Source organism: Sus scrofa, chromosome 3 (genome assembly GCF_054392235.1).
Source record: "Sus scrofa isolate SSC_HxYL_T2T_F1_AM1 chromosome 3, Sscrofa_HxYL_maternal_Yorkshire_Landrace_v2.0, whole genome shotgun sequence".
Taxonomy (NCBI): domain Eukaryota; kingdom Metazoa; phylum Chordata; class Mammalia; order Artiodactyla; family Suidae; genus Sus; species Sus scrofa.
In genome coordinates, this window is record NC_139385.1 from 135,125,713 (window position 1) to 135,141,731 (window position 16,019).

The 16,019-nt window shown below is 43.1% G+C and overlaps 1 long non-coding RNA gene across 1 annotated transcript in view; it reads right to left on the minus strand.

Annotated features, from left to right (window-relative positions):
- Positions 1–16,019, minus strand: part of LOC110260054 (uncharacterized) — a 343,554-nt gene that overhangs the window by 104,100 nt on the left and 223,435 nt on the right. The window contains exon 3 of the long non-coding RNA XR_014839814.1: positions 11,008–11,082. This is a non-coding gene — a long non-coding RNA (uncharacterized LOC110260054). The remainder of the gene's footprint in view (positions 1–11,007; positions 11,083–16,019) is intronic.

Here is a 16,019-nt window from a genome sequence, read left to right on the forward strand (position 1 = left end):
GATCTGAATGTATTTTACGCACTTAGTATGTATTTTGAGCAACATGAACACATTTTCATTGACAGTGTCAGTGAAATGTACCTTCCCTTGTCTCCTGGCTGTAGACTTAGTTCAGGACCAGTCTTTCGGATGAAAAACTGCAATTACCAATCCTTACCTCACCTAGCACCCACTATTGAAAGCTGCTTCCTGGGAGGCATTTTCACACATACTCTCCCATTTTTGTTCGTTAAATCCCTCTGAGAGACGTTCCCTGCACCCCAACTCTAGTTTATAAGTATCCTGAAGCCGGTAAGTTAATGTACCTGTTGTCACTCAACCTGGTAGCAGCAGCGGCAGATTTGAAAACTAGCATGCTCCTGGTTCTCCTCTAAATCTTAGAGCAGAGAACACCAAGCTCCTGACTGGGGCAAGAATGCACCCAGGCGCAGCTGCGAGTTTTTAATCAGTGGGGATGGGTGGGGTGGGGTGGGGGGTGGAGCTTCTGGTAAAGGATCTGATAGGCCTGGAGAGTTCCCGCGATAGTGTGGAGTTCCTGCGATAGCTTAGAAATTCATATTCTCAGGCCCCACTTGGACAAAATCTGGAACTCAGGGAGCAGGGCCCACTCACCTATCCGGTCATGCCTTCAAGGTCATTTTGACGATGGTCAAGTTGGAGAAGCACTGAACTACAGAATCCTCTACCAGGGTCTCTCAAATGCCTTTCTTCCTGGGAATCACACAAGTTCCTGCTTGTGTAGCTCTTTAAAGAAGAAAATCTGAAGTTCCCTTGCAGCAGGTTAAGGATCCAGTGTTGTCACTGCATCAGGTCTGCTGCTGTGGCACAAGTTTGATCCCTGGCCTTGGAACTTTCACCTGCCCTGGAAACAGCCAAAAGAAGAAAATCTGAGTCCTTGGCCTGACTTGGCAAGAAAGGGAAGTCAAGTAAATGTCCCTGAGGAGAGGCCCTCACAGTATTGAGCCATGGGGGTGACGTGTGTGACCTCGGAGGAGAAATGAACTGTGGAGCAGAAATAACCTGGCCCTGTTAGCCAAGCTCAGCACCCAGATCTGAGAGCTGAAGGGAAGTAATGCTTCTGGTTCACAAACCTGTTCCATCCTGTTCCATGGGAGCGGCTCCTTATCCTAGAGAAGGAGATGCTGGGCTGCAGCCCACAGGTGTACAAGGTCTGCACTTGCCCAGTTTTAAGATGGAGAAGGAGCCTGGAATCAGCAACAGAGACATCAGTGGTTTAATGGATGGGGGAGCTTAGGTGTCTAAAGCAAGGGCCTGGAGCAACACTCCACCTTGTGAAGCAGATGGGTTGTGGCGTCAGAATTCACTCCTGAGGACAGGGGAGGTTACTGGTCAAAGGGAGAATTAGCATCAGGTTGGCTCATTAGTTACCAGGGAAACCAGCAGATGGGCATGCCCTCACCTCCCCTTTGATTAGAACAATCATTAGCGGGGACCTGGGGCAAGTAGGTAGGAAGGTCAGTCAGGGGATTAGGGTGAAGTTCAGGCAGGTACTGGTCAAGCAATGGTCCAGCAGAAGGGATGTGCAGAGAGCAAGACAAGAGCCACCTTGAGTGGCTTGACCACACAGGAAAACATGGTCACTCAGAGACTAAGGAGAACCATAATTCTTGGGGCCCAAGCCAGACTTTGCATGGGACTCCCCAAGGAGGGCAGACCAATGCTATAAAAAGGGGATGTCCTATCTATAAGAGCAGTTTGAAAGCATCCAGGGATCAAATACTGGGATTCCAACAAGTAACCACAGTGGACAGCAGCTTTGAAGCAAAGTCTACTAAAATTTGGCGAGGAGAGTAGGGATCTGGGAGCCACAGCAGGATAGAGAGCAGCCCCTGCAGGGTGAATATCAATAGCCTGGAGTGGCTTTATGGCAGAGTCAGTGGAGAGAACAGATGCCCAATTGACATCAGGGATTTACACTTGACCAAGAGTGCCAGGTAGGCCAGAGGCTGATCCTTGCAGCTGGTCTGATGGCATCAGTAGGAATTTTTGCCCAAGCCAATTGAAGGCAAAGCTAATTGATGGGGGAAGGCTCCTGACATGGTACCACAGCAGAGATCTCCAAGGTAGACCCAGGATTCCCAGAGGGACTTGAGGGCAAGAAGGAGGGTGCCTCTAAAGAGGAAGGGCAAGACCCCTTTCCCCCCTACAACACTGTGAGACTGAAGGATTACCTGGGATATACTGAAATCTCTATAATACTAAAAATTCACTCACATATTATGTGTCAGTCATCACTTTTCCAGATTAAGGGGGAAAAAATAGCTAAAGCTTAGAGAGCTTTATTACTGTCCACACTCACATAGCTTGTTAGTACTTAATTCCAAATTCATTTAAATTCATTCAGAGTCTTTTCTCTGTTCAAATGTTTCTCAAAATGTGGCCACTAGAACACCTGGAACCAAATGAAATGACTTACAGTATCCCTAGAGCTGAGCCCCAGCAACTGGAACTAGCATCTCTCTCTCTCTGGGTGACTCTGCATTGTGGTGACAGTCTATTTCTGAGGACTGTTCATCTATTCCATGCTGCTTCTCCAACAAAACTGGGAGCCTACAGAAGCACTGCACCTTTGAGAAGACGCCTCCCAGCCTGAGATGGACGCTCACTCTCTGCAGATGCCTGGGAGTGGACCACTGTAGGAGAGGTGTGTTGTGCTAGTGTGGGTCAGAGGAAAAATATCCAGACTCAGAGGGAGGTAAAGACGAAGAATTTGAGATAAGAAACTCTGCTAGCACAGCTGAACGACTTCCTGTTGGAGAGCCAACCCCGGTGGAAGTTGGCTGCTTTTTTGTATCGCCATCGGGTAAGGGAAAAGGTGGTGTGGTTTTACTGATTAGCCCTCTGGAATTCTCCTCATTCCTGACAAGGGCCTGCTTAAGAAAGCCATCCTTTTACTGAGAAAAGGAGAGCTTGCTCGGGCAGTTTGGTTCGTTATCGGAAGAGAACCAGGCCTGTCACGAGCGTCAGCTTCAGGTTTTGTGTTTGAGCTGAAATGCTGCAGCTTGAGTTCCACAAGGTGGGTCGGAGGAGATGTGGATTTGGTGATCTCTTAAGGCCCTGACACGTGATTCTTTGATTTTTATAAGCCAGACCTCTCAAAAGTACTAGGTAGTTATTATGGGTTGAACTGTGGGTTCACAAGTGGTATGTTGGGTTCTAACCACCAGAAGCTCAGATAGTAACCTTATTCGGAAATAAGGTCATTGCAGGAGTAGTTAAGATGAGGTCATACTGGAGTAAAGTAGCCCTTAAGCTAATCTGATCTCTAACTTTATAAGAGGAGAGCAGATCATGGAAGACAGACGCCCAGGAAGAGCATCACGCAAAGACAAAAGCAGAGCTTGCAGCACTGTGGCTGCAGGCCAGTGGATGCCAAGGACTGCTGGCTTCTGTCAGAACCCAGGAAGAGGCATGGACGTGCTCTACCCAGAGTCCCCATGGGAGCAGGCCCTGCGGGCTTGCTGACTACTTGATTTTGGTCTTCTGGCTGCCAGAACTGGGAAGGAATCAAGTTCTGCTGTTTAAAGAACACTCCCCCTGACTCCCTCACCCCGTTTATGGTAATTTCTTAGAACAGCCCTAAAATATGAATAGAACAGCTGTTGATAGGGGAATTTACTGTTTCCTTTCCTCCTTCTCTGGAGCTTTGGGTATTCTTATATTCTTTTTTAGGGTTGCACCTGTGGCACATGGAGGTTCCCAGGCTAAGGGTTAAATCAGAGCTGCAGCTGCTGGCCTACACCACAGCTACAGCAAAAGAGAATCTGAGCCATGTCTGTGACCTACACCACAGCTCATGGCAACACCAGATACTTAACTCACTGAAAGAGGCCAGGGATTGAATCCGCATCCTCATGGATACTAGTCGGGTTCATTACCACTGCACTACAATGGGAACTCTTCTTATTTCTTTATAAATAAGGGGGAAAAAGCCTGGGTTTGAAGTCTCTGGGAGCACATGCTATAGAATCAAAACAGTGGCTTCACGGAATGTTGATGGAAGCTCTTTGCATGCTCTGCCTTCCCCTCCTCTGTGGCCACCCTCTGAATGTCTTCTGGGGATTATGTGTTCCTGTCTTGCCGCCTTTACTGTGACGAGAACTTCTAAGGCCATCCATCCCTGCTGTAATCCCCCTCCAAGGATGGCATATACTCTACATAATCAAATTGCATCAAAACCAGCAGTTTCTGGTTCAGGAAAGGTAATCAGTCTTCTTTGGGTGAGGTGGGGAAACAGATGTCATATATAAATATATACATGTGACATTTTAAAAACACTGCCTCCAAGGAGGAGTTGCTGCCAGTTGGAAGGGCCAAATATCCAGAGCAGAGCCTGACAAGACCCAAAACATTTGTAAATCAGGGATTGAAGCTAACACCGATGGCAGGAGGAAAGGCAAGGCCAAATTCCCACTTCCATCAGCTCAGAATAAATGTCAGTTTTTCTGAAGGCATAGTTACAGCCTGACTCCCAGGATGAATCAGACCAAGTGTTCTTATTTAGATAATAGTGAAATCAGGCCTTAGAGAATTGTTAGTCAGCAAAAGTCAATTTTGGTAAAGCCGTGTTCTGGGAGAGGAAATGAAGAGATGAAAAACCAGATTTAAACTTGCCAGAGACCAAATCAGCAAGGTACCAAGGAGAAAGAGCCACGCTGTGCTCTTCTCGGCAGATGTGAAAAGTTGGAAACTGGAGTAAGGCAGCATGAAGGGATTCACTCTGCAGAGTTCTGTGTGCTGCTTCTAACACTACGATCAGCATCAGCATCAAAATATGGCCTTGGAGTGGTTTCCCTAGGTTGCCTGACTGCTTCCACTCCCACATAGGACCTTCCTTTTTCTCTTTGGCTCCAGCAAGCCTTCTGGCTCACCAGCATAGCAGTCAGCCCCTCATTCCAGGTCTCAGAAGCTGCAGCCTGGCATGTCTTGACTACTTTCTGGGTCCTCAGGTGCAGAGGTAACTTTCCAACACAATCCCCCCCAAAGTGGGGGCTGTACCTCCTCTTCTGGAAGCTTCTTGGGTATGAGGATGGATTCCAAACAGGCTTTGGAGGAAGAGGCACAGCTGTACAAGCTGTTCTTGAAGACAGCTGTGGCAAAAAAATGAACTCTGCTGCCTTCTTGTAACTCACATCAGTTCTCTGAGCCTGCCCAGAGCAACTCCAAGAACAAAGGACAGACAATAAATAGCCAGGAGACAGAAGCAACTGATTTGTATTTTTAAAATTACTTTATTTAAATTCTTTCTGGCCGTGAGACAGATTTCTTTGAATCTGGCCTCATTTCATAAGGTGCTTTCTTTGCTTTAGAAGACTGACGGAACTCACTAAGCAAACAATGGCGGCTCAAAATGCTGAAGAACCTCCAAAATGAAGCATGTTCTTTGTCGAAGGATACATAACACCCTTATTCTTTCAAGTAATGATGGTCAGCTATAAACTGCTTTGTTGAGTATATCTGAAAAAAGACAGGATCTGTAAAAGACCTACAACTACTTTTATTCTGTCATTCTCCTATCAGTTGTGCCCTCACTATCTTCCTGGCACTGTGCCAGACCGGAGAGACTAAAGTCATGAAGAAAATTCTGCATGTACCCTTCATGTGCAAGGGTTAGTGGAAGAGAGCTACACAAAGAGATAACGCTCGTAGAGCACTGTGGTGGAAGTAAGCGAAGGATGCAGGGGCAGGAGGATAAACACCCCTGCTTAAAGATTTGCAAAGGTGTGGTCTTGAAGAAAGACTTGAGGTCTGCAAGGTATGGACACACCAGAGGAGCAAAGAGGTGGGGTGTGGGTTTTGGGGATGGGGGTTGAGACAGGAAATGGCACGGCAGAGAGCTTAGGTCCTCCATTAAGAGAAAGAGCACAATCTATGGCCTTTTCAGAAAAGAATAAAAAAAAAGTTCAATGTGGATGAGGAAAGATATAAATGAAAATCAAGGGTTAGACAAGGGCTTGAACATGGAGACTGTGTTAGAATAGAAAGTAGATATTTTATCTTGCAATTGATGGGTTTTAAATGTATGCACAAAGGATCCTATTATTTCTGAACATTTCTCTGGCAGAGATATGGCGAATGTTCTAGAGGGAACAGATGTGGTAATGGGGCAGGGAGACTTGTTAAAACATTACTGCAATTATTTAAGGAGCAAAAGATATATGTCTGGGGCTAGTGGAGTGGGCTAAAGAGGCAGAGACATTAAACCAGGCTCTTGGCAAACTGTACCAGGTGAACTAATCTGGGATCAATTTGCTAGTTGGATTTTAAAAAAGAAGAACCAAAGATAAAGATACTCCAAGAAAAAAGAATGCTTTTACCACCTCTCACTTCTAAATAAGTGACAGCAGTAGCATGAATAGAATGCTAGAATTAAAAGAAAAAGTCCTAACGAGCGTCTAGACTGATATTCCCATTTAGAAGAAAAAGTTTTAAATATCAACTGTTTTTCCCACTTTGCAATTTTTTCTTCCCTGCCACCATTCTGCCATTAGATTGTTTGTGATGCTAAGACTTATGGCTATAAAAAAAGGAAAGGTCACAAAGGATTCCGGTGAAGTCCTTTAGTTAAATCTTGCTTTGACTTCCTAAATAGGTCTGGAAAGCCTATGGGGGTGGGGAGGTGGTGTACACTCAGTAGTTAACCCATTGTTGCCCAGTCTGTAGGAAAAAGTTTTATTTTTTTCCAGATGTATTTCCAGCTCATTAGCGACAATTCAAGTAGATCCATCCTTTATGGCCACTCTTGATTTTAAGAGCAAGTTCTGTTTTATTAAAACACCCTTTTTGGTACTATAAATGTGCATCCGAGAATAAATTAAAGGTTCTTTCTTTCACCCAAATGAATCATTTGGCCCCTCCTAACCCAGCTCAGGAACCTAGAGTGGGGACAGGGATGAATGCCCCCCTCTCCGCCTCAAAGTTCTTCTTGAAAGGAGGGCTGGGCTATTGGAAAGAGACAAACATTCTTCTTTGACGTTTCGTAGGTCCTGCTCTCATGGTCTTCTTTGGCTGGGGCTGACTAGCTAGTGATGCACTCCACGTGGCAGATTTCACATGCATGTTCCTTCCAAGGGCCGATATGTGGGTTTTCCAGAATTCCTTGTGAGAATCTCATCACTGTACACATTCCTGACTTTGACAATTGGACCATTAGTTAATCCTTCCCTCCTTGATTTTTACCCCTGGGAATGTATCCCACAGAGTGCTGACTTCCCCTTGTTCTTGAAAGACTCCCTATGAGATATCTAACAGATGGTTCAAGTCCAGTTGCTTTTCACAACATCCACTGGGGGCCATTTTCAAATACCCTGAGGCACCAACGGCAAGAGGGAAGTCTGCTCTTGGCTTCTCTGTTTCCTTTTCCTGCCTCCATGTGACTTCAACTGCTCTCTGTTTCTGGACTAGAAGCAGGCACCCATTTCTATGGTCACTAGTCCCCCTGTATTATGCTCTCCTAAGAATAGCTTTAGAGTGCTATACCCTGATAGGCTGCCCTGCAGTGACTTGTGAACTTTGTAGCTCAGTAGCATCTTCCTGGGGAGCATGGTCCCAGTCCCTTTCTCGCTGACCCCCCCTAACACTCTGGATGGCTCTCTTTGTGCACCCTTCCCTGGGCAAGAAAAGGAAAAAGTCTCAGGTGTGAGTACTACTGAAAAGTTTTCTTGTCCCCTAACCAATTCCCTTGGGTCTAGTCTCCTATTTGCACAGGTTGTTTGGGGAGGGGAGGATGGGGGCCCATAAGACTCTTTTGGCAACATCTTCACAAGCACTGGAAGAGAAAACTGGCAACAACCTGGTGTTCTACTTAGAATGTCACCATACCTACTGTTCCAGGTTTGGGGCTTCAGCTCAAATTCCAAGACAATAGGAGAAGCCTCACTCAATATTTTAACAACTTTGAAAATAGAAAGGAACTTTTGTCATTTTCATTGTTGTTAATTTTAACTCTTTAAGAACTCTAGCTCTCAGAGTTCAGCTATTAACCATGGAGTAGGGAACATGAAATGCTGACCTAAGCACTGTGTAGGACCTATACTTGGAAATGCTAAGATAAAGTTCTGTTTTGGACATGGGTGATGGGGAAAGCTTAGGGAAGAGATGTGTGTCTGTGTGTGTGAGTTTGGTCAAGGGGACTACTTTATTCTCTACTTCTGGGGTCAAAATCTTGGGAGTAAAGGGTGGTAGAAAAACCTCAGAGAGTTTTTGGAGGACCTCAAAGTTGAGAAGGTGTATTTCTTTCCATGGTGCATATCTCAGGCTACCACAAACCACTTAGGGAATCCTTGTGTTTGTAAGGAGCCAGGGGGTGGAACAGCAGCAGCTCCAATGAGACCCAGAGAAAGCTCTTTGGAGTTTCCTGTAGCCCTGACTGTCACGGGGAGCATTCAAAGGGGTCTGGGAGTGCTAGCAGATACAAAGACCCCTCCAGCTGGGACAAGAGGGAGACAAGAGTATGTACAGCTGGAGGTCATAGTGAGTCAGCAAGCAGAGGATACACCTCGGCGGTGGCCCATTAGAGCAAACCAGGTGCTAGGACACTACCCACCTCCCTTCATACCTAACCCCCACCTAAGCCAGGAGCTAGACACCTGTACACTCCTGCTGCCCCAGCAGAAGAGAAGGAAAGGAGAGCTATTGGGAGAAATAGAATTGATGTAGTATTTATCAAAATGAGATTGGATTTTAAGTTAAAATGACTGATTTACCTTAATTTACAAGATTTAGATTCTTGTATCAGAAAAATATAGGTGGCTCATCAACTAAGTGGAATTTGGATATTGAAAAACTCAAGGTGTGCTTTGTCTACTCCAGACTGTATAATTACTGCATCCCACTTCACACTGGATGTTAAAGTTATGTACATTAAAAACTGGGGTGGGGTGGGAGGGATGCCTCAAATAGAGTTTGTGATGAAGGCAGATTTTTATCCTGATTCTAATCATTGCCTTGCACCAAAAAGGGTAATTTCCAGAACCACCAGGGGTTGAGTTGGAGTATTTAAAGAAGGAGGCATTTTTGCCAACACATTTCCTCTGGATGTGATGAATCCTGCCCTGCCACTGCCAAGCCCCACAAACAAAGCCAAAACCCAAGACTCTAAATAATGCTTCCTTTCCTTAATCCCCATCTATTTGGACACATATCTTTATGCATTAAAATCGGCATCAAAATACCTGAAAGAGGGAGTTCCCATTGTGGCACAGCAGCGATGAATCCAACTAGTATCCATGAGGATTCAAGTTTGATCCCTGGTCTCTCTTAAGTATCCAGTGTTGCCATGAGCCATGGTGTAGGCCAGCAGCTGCAGCTCCAATTCAGCCCCTAGCTTGGGAACTTCCATATGCCATTGGTGCAGCCCTAAAAAGCAAACAAACAAACAAAAACCAACCCGGAAGATTTATAACCTTCATCTGCAGCAATGGAGATGTACTGCTTAGCTATGGAGACAGCAAGATATGTTTTGTAGTAAGAAGGCTCTAGAGGCAGCCTCCTGGGGGTCAAGTCCGGAGTCTATAATTTACTAGATGTGTAAACTTGAGCAAATAGCTTAAATTTTGCATGCCTCAGTTTCTCCTCTTGTGAAGTAGGGAGGATTATAATAGCTTCTTCCTTAGTTGTCATAAATCTAAACTAACATATTTATATACAGGAGAGGTGTGCAGGAGTGAGCTCTCCATCAGCTCAGACATTCAAGTTCGGGCTGGACAGCCACATGGTGGGGATATTGTATTGGACTGAATAACTGCTGAGATCCTTTCCAACTCTGATTATCCTTTGAAAAAGAAGGCTCATGGCCAAAGAAAAGAATCCACTTTGAGATAAACCCAACTGGCTCTCATTTGGAAAAGGAGGCCAAAGACATACACTCTATTTAAAGCAAAGACAGAAATAGGCCATGTCACCCTGTTGTTGATTCAGCAGCTGGAAAGTTGTGGTGAGTGCATTGGATTTAAAGTCCAGAGGCCTGGGCTGAAATCCAAACACTGCTCTCAGCTGTGTGGTCCTGGGCAAGTCAAGTCATGAGTGGGGCTTGCAGTTTCTTCACTTGCAAAGTGGGTGTATATATATATTTTCCTCAAAAGTACTCATGAGGATTAAATGAGCCAACATAAAATGGCTTTGAAAATGGTAACTCACAGAACGAATATAGGTGTTATCATTTCCAGAGCTCAAATTATACCATACATCATTAGTTCTGAAAATAACATATGTAACCTCAGACCCTGGCTGAGACTAAGCCATTATTTTAAACATCACGATGGGTGTAGAAGCTGAAGAAACTGCCCTTTCAAAAGTTTTTTGCATGTTTTTCCTAGCCATCAAGAGTAGAGACTCCAATTTACCTTCAAGGCAAGCAGTGGCTTTGTCCAGAAAAAAAGAAATATAAAAACAAAACCAAAAACATAGCACTGGGCCATATATATTTACACAAATATAAATCAGGGACTCACCTACTGCTTTTAGAAACAGTGAGCTGAACCTCAACTTGAATACTCATGTCTTAGAACCAGTACTTTACTATTCCCCCCCAAAAAATGAATCAGATGTATCTTCTATCAGAGTTTTTCTCTACAGATTTTCATGCAGATATTTATTGGCAGTAACTCTGGGCCAGGCAAGTTTGAGTGTTGTCAAGTCATATGTGCTCCTAATGGTGTTCACAGGCTATCACAGGAGCCAGAAAAAAATAAGCAAAAATTACATAAATAATTTATAAAGATAAATGTCCTAAAGACAATGATGAAGTAAAAAGTGCTATGAGAATCTATAAGCAGAGAACCACTAAATGTGGAGTTGCGAGGGTTTTCCTAGGAAAGGAATATTTAAGCTGAACTTTGAAAGAGGAGCCGGAGTTACCCAATCGGGAGAGGCCAGGCAAGGGCAGAAAGTTCCGGGAAATGTTTCTGTGTTGTTTCTTTGAAGATGAATGGTCCCCCCACCACTCCACCCGGGTGAATGTAGATTACTGTGTCTAAAAATAATTACCTATTCTTAGCAATTTCTGTGTGTTCTTCTTTGGAGAGATGCTACCAAGAGAAGCAAGCCGAGATGAAAAGGACTCTGCAAAGGCAAGGATATGCAGGATATTGTAGGTCTCACCCTGGAGGAAGTGTTGTGCAAAGAACAAGACTGGGCTCAGTATTTACTGGATATCAGATACTGGACGTTATGGACTGTGGGCTTATTGGTTTGATTATATTGCTTTACTTGATGCCCAAAGGCAAGGTCACTCTCTGCATAAGTAGTTTAAGTGGATAATTGGACTGTGGCAGCCTGTGCAAAGGTTTACTTTTGGCACCTTGTATTAAAGGGTGCTCTGAACTTGAAGCCAAACCTAAAACTAACCATGACCAGACATGGTTGTTATGTTCTCTGTGGTGTGCTCTCCTTGTCTCTTCCCTCATGGTTTAATACAAAGCCTGGTCTCAGCTATGCTCTGTTGACTCAGTTGTACCTTCTCCATCTTTGGGGAGGTGTGGCCAAGGGACCAGCTACCTTCTGAATCCAGAGCAGTGGCAGCAGCATCATGTATAGAAGACAACTGTGTCCACAACATAGTAATTGCACAGCCATCAGAAACATAGTGACCATGTTAAAATTTACCCTAGAGGTGCACTCCTGCAAAACAGTCATGGCTAAGAAACCTCCTGCCCTGTGTTCTGGTAAACAGCTTCCTGCGAAGAAACATCGTTCTCCAAATGACCTAGACTCACTCGTATACATAGGTAAGACCAAACAGAAACCTCCCAATTCTCATTCTTTGCCTCGGAATTTTATTTATTTATTTATTCATTTCTCTATCTATTTGGATGGGCATGGCATATGGAAGTTCCCTATCTGGGACTGAATCTGAGAGGCAGCTATGACCTATGCCACAGCTGAGGCAATGCCGGATCCTTTAACCTCTTGCCTGGGGAAGGAACCTGTGCTTCCACAGTAGCTGAGCCCCTGAAGTTGGATTCTTAACCCACCACACCACAGGGGGAACTCCTCGTTGTCTCAGAATTGATTGCCTATGGCCCTTTCCTTCCTCATTAATCAGAACAAGATGGCTGTTAACCTGATTTTGATTCAGTGTCTTTCCCCCCCATAGGTCCTTGAATTCTGACCTTGGCCTGAGCCATCATACTGCCTCTCCTTAATTCCCACCCCTCAAAAACAGGCTGACCTCAAAGTAAACCATTCTGTGATCTGCTTCCTTTTCATCCCTTTTCCGCACACCTGGTCATTTCTAGCCTCGTGCATTTCCCATAAAAGTAAAACTCTTTTTGCCTAACCTTGATCGTAAACCCTGATCATGTGGTCAGGGGTTCTACTTATGGTAATAGCATAATTCTGACCACAAAATCAGGGAAGTAATCCTTGAAATAATCCTTTTCAATAAAGTGTCTCTTTCTTAAGCTCAGATTTGTTTTTTCTTTGAGGGTGTGAGATGAAAATAACTCCTAAGCAGAAAAACATGTGGGCCTCCTCTCTGAACACACCTGACTTAGAATTCTGGGGAAGCTTCAGAAAAAGTAAGAAGGCTAGCATAAAGAAGGACAGTTAGTTGGAGTTCCTGTCATAACTCAGCGGTAAGGAACCCATCTAGTATCTGTGAGGACTTGGGTTTGATCCCTGGCCTTGCTCAGTGGGTTAAGGACCTAGCATTGCCGTGAGCTGAGCTGTAGGTCACAGATGCAGCTCGGATCCTGTGTTGCTGTGGCTGTGGTGTAGGCCGGTGGCTACAGCTCTAATTCAACCCCTAGCCTGGGAACCTCCATATGTCTCAGGTGTGGCCCTAAAAAGACAAAAAAAAAAAAAAAAAAAGGACAGTTAGATCAGAAGTTATCATCATCTTGGTATTAAATATGAAATGTACTCTTATTTTGTGGACAGGTTTTGGGCTATGTATGAAGTAACTTTTAATGGGAAAAACACCACAGGTAGTAGAATCCAGCCAGCTTAGAGCAAGCAATTCTTTCTCAGATATTGGAAATTGTTCCAGCATTAAAATCTAGCCTATTATAAAGAATATGCAGTTAAGAAAAAAAAATCCTTATCTCTACAGGCAAGATTCTGCCTTTGTCAGAGCAGAGCTAGGAATAACTCCTCTTTCCCCACCTGCCAGGAAATGTGGTCCCTAAATCGTGTCTCAAAGGTGACTCCAAACATCTTTGAGAAACTTAAAAACTCAGTACATTTTCTATCAGCACCTCTTCCTATGTTCTGACCTTCTCTAGACATTGAGGTTCTGTCGATCTTCAATAAAGCAGAATTATTAATGCTTAAACTCTTATATATACTTATCAGTTAAACACACAGCCCTTTAGAATAAGAAATGGCAGGAATTGGGGGCGGGGGTAGGGAGGAAGGCTGACCTTCGAAGTGGGAAAAACCTAGGTTCAAATGCAAGCTCTCTCACACATTGGCTCCATGATCTTTAGGGCAAGTAATTGAGGTCAGCATGGTCATCACTAAAATGAAAACAATGCTAGCTGTCTTAGAGCGTTGTTATCAGAATTGCTGATCTCTGAAAACCTTAGGAAAAAGCACTTGGACTTGAGAAGATGGGCACTAAATAGCACCTCCTCTCCCTTTACTCAAGCTGAGGACCTTTTCAGCCCAGTCTCCCATTTTTCTCTATCTGAAGTCCAACACAATAATTACTATCCATAGCGCATTAAAACTGATTATTTAACCACTCTTGAAATTATTGCGGTCAAAGGCTATGTAAGAAAAAACAAAATGAAGTTCAAATGATAGAGAAAATTATTTCTCTCTCCTTTTCCTTTAGGAATTATTTGTTGGTTCCCATTCCTTCTGTTTCCAAGAGGCAGCTGGTATTGCCAAACTTGGCTGGGCCAGGGCCAAAGAGGCAGCCAGGGCTGGAGAGAATACCCAGGCCAAGGTGACAGAGACCAAGGGTGTGACCAGCAACAGGGCGTCAACATCATAGACTTCTTGCAGCACAGAAAAAGACACAATACCATTTCTGTGGTATTCTTGCCACAAATGCACAACCTCCATCTAATCATAAGGAAATACCAGACAAATCCAAAGGGAGGGATCATGTACATAACAACTGGTCTCTGTTTTTCAAAATATCATGAAAGACAAGAAAAGATTGAGGAACTAATTCAGAGCGAAGGAGTTTAAAGACATAACTAAATGCAGCCTGTGATCCTGACTTGAATCTTGTATTAGAGGGAAAAATGGAGTTTATTTGCTAGTTTGGCTGAACTTGTCTCATAAGTGGGACAATTAAAATTTTAATAGGGTCTGTGTACTGGATATTACTATCATACCAAATTATTGAGTTAGGTAGGTTTACTGTGGTTATGTAAAAAAAGTATCTTTGTCTTTAAAAAATACACATTTAAATATACACATTGAATACAGAGAGAGTGCAAATGTGGTTGAATGTTAACAGAGACTGGGTAAGGGTTATAGGAATTTGGGATATTCCTTTTGCACTCTTTTGGTAAATCACATTTATTTCAAATTTAAAGGCTTAATTGCTATTAAATAGAAAGTTGAACTCATCAGAATTCTCAACTTCCAAAACTAATTCAGATGTCTATTAGAAGACTACATTCTGCAAAGATTTCTAAACTAGGAACCAAAATGAACACACGGTAAACATGATTTTTTAAAATTAAGAAATTGTTCATCAAATACATCAAGAAAAGGAGTAGCAAACGTGTTGATAGGGATAAAAGAGTCACAATATATATCCAACACAAAACTCATATCCAGGATATATATAGAATTTCTACAAATAAATAACAAAAAGGAAGGCAGTCCAATTTTTTTAACTGAGAAATTTGAGCAAGTACTTCACTAAATAGAATATCCAAATGGCCAGAGCTCATTAATCATCAGGGAAATGCAAATTAAAAGCACAACTATACTATTATCGCTACACACCCACAAGGATGAATAAATACCAAAGACTGGTAATTTCAAATGTTACTGAAGATGTAAAGCATCAGAACTTGCACAGATTTCTGGTGGGAGTGTAAATTTGTCCACCCATTTTGGAAATACTTTTGTATTATCGAATACAGCTATAAACATAAATCTCTCCTATGACCAAGCAATTCTATATTTAGGAAAATACCCAAGATCAGTGAGTGCACACAACCACCAAAGCCATGTACGAGAATGTTTGTGGTAGCTTTATCCATATTCTCCAAAAAACATAAACAACCCAAATATCCAGCAACATGAAAAACAATTAAGCAAATTGTGGAATAATCTTTTAACTATGAACAAAAAAGAACAAACTACTGATATACACAGAAGCACAGATTAGACACAAAGATACCACATTGAGTGAAAGAGGCCAGACACTGAAGATTACACACTTGTTATCCCATTTATATGAGGCTAAAGAATAAACAAAACAGATATGTAGGAATACAGTCAGAATAAGAATTACTTCTAAGAGGCACTTGCCTTGGAAAGCAATGGAGGAACCCTTCTGGGGTGATGAAAATGTGATATGGAGAGTGGGAACAAGAGTATTAACATTTATAAAAATTCTTTGAGCTATGCACTTAAAATTAGTGCACATATCTCAATAAAAATAGATATGGCCACAGGGCCACTTATATTAAGAGCTAGTGGTTTGTTGGAAGCTATTTGTGGCTTAAAAAAGTTTCTGCTATGGCTTTGATCTTATTTAATTCCCTCTGTATTCCTATATACCTCCTCAACAGGTCATATGAATAATAAAATCTAGTCCCCATAAAAGGTTGAATATTCAGGCACATCTGGTTGGCACAATCTATCATCTGTGTTGGATAATCTACATTTATATGTATTGTGCATTACAACAAAGAACATGAGAATGAGTCAGTTTATTGATGGCCCCAGAGTCAGAATGTGTCTATTCAAAAAAGTAGCAGAAACAATGCTGAATTGAGGCCTCATAGGGCTTGGACTTCTATAAAAATTGCTATCTTAAGAGGCAGAGAAATCAAGATGTCTTCTTTCTACCTGCAAGCTTTCCT